Genomic DNA, 3,323 nt, shown 5'->3' with positions numbered 1-3,323 from the left:
TTGTCACTTGCTCTCCCCTCTAACATAGCAATAATTTAAAAATGTAAGTCATACCATTTCTTGTGTACATACATTATAGTAGTATGGTTGACTCATATGGTTGAATGTTTGGGTTCTCAGTTAGTGGAACTGTTTTGGAAGAGTGAGAAGGTGTGGACTTGTTAAAGGGGGTGTGTTACTGGGGTTGGGCTCTGAGTTTTCAAAATCCCACACCTAGCCCAGTCTATCTCTCTGTGCCTATTGGTCAGATGGGAGTTCTCAGCCACTGTTTCCAGTGCCATGCCTACCTGCCTACCACCATGTGCCCTATTCTAATGTCTATGGACTAACCCTCTAAAACTGTAATTAAAGTCCTAATTAAATCCTTTCTGTTATAAGCTATCTTGGTTATAGTGTCTCCTCTGAACAGTAGAACAGGAACTAAGACAAGTAGCTTCCAGTCACTCACAATGACATCCAAAGTGCTCATCATTTGTTATCAGCACATACATACTGATCTGGCCTGAGCTTCTTTCCAACCACAGCCTGATCCAGGCCCACACCTTACTGTCCACTGGCTCTCAGCTGTGCTCTTTCTCTTGAACATCAACAGTAGACACAGCACCCCCCCACACACACACACATACATACCTTGAGAACTTTGCTCTGGTTTCCTCTCCCTGTATTCAATGAAAATTATTCTCTCCCCTCAAATGTCACTTCCCTAGAGATTCTTCTCTCAATGTCTAAAATCTCAGACCTCATTCTCTGAAAGTTCCTTTCCTCTATGTTCGTTTCCTTTCTGATGCAAGCATTTCTTCTAGTCAATTGCCTTTTCATTTGAGCTCTGTTTCTGTCACTTCGATGTGAACTTTAGTAAGCCATTATCTTAAACACTCTAGCTTCCTCAAAGCCTATACAACTGCCTAGTCCTTTGTAGTCTCTCTGTAGATATGTCCGTCAAATTAAGTAGTTAATGCATTTTGCAAATGAAGAAATTGAGTTTTGGCAGTCTGCACATTTCTCACTGGGGCGGATTTCACATGAATATCCTAGAACACAACATTGTAAGTAAAAGGTGGCCAAAGCCAGCATGAAGAGATGCTTAGCACTTAAGGGCACAGCTGCTCTTCCAAAGGACCTGGGTTCTGTTCCCAGCACCCACATGCCAACTCATAATTGTTTGTAATGCTTGTAATCCTAAAGATACAGTGCCCTCTTCTGGCTTCTACAGGCACAGTCACACACACGGTACATAGACATATGTTTAGGCAAACACTTTTATTTATTTATGCACACATGAAATAAAACCAATTTAAATAGGTGAGTCTATTTAATTTTAGTTAGCTGTCATTAACTACATAACTATGAGTTCCAGTTTCTTTTCTTCCTCCCATCTCTAAATCTTTATCTCCAACCTATAGATGAGGAAATGGAGGGTCAGAGAGTTTGATTAACTTGCAAAGTTACATAGCTAATACTTGACAATACTGGGAATGCATAGCTGTGAATTCTGGAACTCAAGGATAATTTTGCATAGCCACATGGGTATAGCTTCTCTGACATTTCTAGGAGACATAAGCAATTTTCCTGTTCCCCCAGCTCTTAGAAACCTTCTCACCCCTTTTCTTCAATGATCCCTGAGATTTGGGTGCAGTAAGATTCATTCTCTGTTCTCCCCCTACCCTCAAGTCAAGGGTGCATAAATGATAGTTATAGTGCATCCTGTTACTCAGTCTAAGAGAAAAGGAACTCTAGTCTCCATATGAGTCTTTTTCAGAGAAACGCTTTGAGATTATTTCAACCAGAAAAAAAAAAAGAGCCTGGTGGTTTTGGTTTTTGGGGGGAGGTGAGGGGTGATGAAGAGAAAGCCAAACAGCCCTTTCTATTGTGTGAGGGACAATGAGTATCTTAGTATTCTCTCGGGACCACAACAAGCTCTGCCACTGGAATCACTCCAACATTGTACATGTCATAAGAGAAAAAGACAGCCGCATACACCACAGACTCTTCAGAGCTTATTTTATTTGACGGACATATTCACACACAACACTCTTCCCTATAGAGCAAAAAGAGGAGGAAGAAGAATTCATCCTTAAGGCCCTCCAAACTGCTGACCTGAACCCTCAGTTTTCTAGCTTCTAAGATTTTTATGTGAGCAAAGGTACGAAAACCCACAAGGTGAGTGCGCCTCAGAATGGTCTGGGATACTGCTAAGAAACCACCGTTAAAGGTTAACAGAGAGTGTGCAGTTGCATCTCTATTATAAGAAATATGCACTCTGGACTCACCTGTGGCGGTCCCCACCTATTGGAACGGAAGATCGATGTAGTTTGGTATGTTGCCAACACCTGCCCACCTGGAGCCCAGTCATAACCCTAGCTTGCTTGGTGTGCCCTGTTTGCTTTCCTTGGCTTTGGTTGCATGGGTGGATATTCATGCATAACCATGCTTAGAGGGACCACATTTGTTTATAGAATTTGCCTTACATGGGTTACATTTCTACATCAAAGGTCATACTCGATATCTTTGTTTTGGACAAGTGTCAGGAATAAGTAAAACATTATGTATGTTAATAGCCAAGTCAAGGCTAGGAGCCTGGTGTGCTCGCAGGAACATTGGACAGAGGAGTTACGGGGTGTGTGTTCTCAGCCCTGCCCTGCTGCTGGCTCACTGTTCCTCGTAAGCAAGTCCGTTCATCAATCGAGAGCTCAGTTTCCTCAGATGTGGAATGGAAAGACACAGATGATTGGGTGAGATGAGCACAGAGAAAATTTTCAAGGAATTACAGATTCCAAAAGTTAAGGGAGATGCATGTAGTGTGTCAAACATGCCCCACCCATCTCATTTCACAGCTAATTGTTCCTAAATAACAATTTCATTTCCTTAAGTACGAATCCACACAGGAAACAATTTAGTCATAGTCATGCTTGGGGTTATCAGTATGCTGGGGCACATGCATGCATGAATAGTTGTGTGTGTATATGTGTGCAAAACACTCATATATATATATATATATATATATATATATATATATATATATATATAAAATAACTAAAGAAAATGTTCTTCCTGGCTAAATAAAATATTACTTTAGTGGAAAGTTTAGCATCGTTGCAAGAAACTGCTATTTTAAACAGTGAAAACCACACAAGAGGCACACTTAGTCTAGCTTTCAGGGAAAACAATGGATTATAGAAAAATGAAGAAGGAGCACGAACTTCATGTCTGTTCCTTAGATAGGATTGTTTGCAGAAAACAGGCTTTTACAAGGTGGGAATCCTGATCCTCAAAGAATCTAAGTTGTACCAAAGACAAACCAGGTCCAATGAAGGATTGATCCT

This window comes from Psammomys obesus, unplaced genomic scaffold (assembly GCF_907164565.1).
Source record: "Psammomys obesus unplaced genomic scaffold, mPsaObe1.curated_primary_1811, whole genome shotgun sequence".
In the NCBI taxonomy this organism is placed as follows: Eukaryota; Metazoa; Chordata; class Mammalia; order Rodentia; family Muridae; genus Psammomys; species Psammomys obesus.
Note: the sequence above shows the minus strand (reverse complement) of the source record.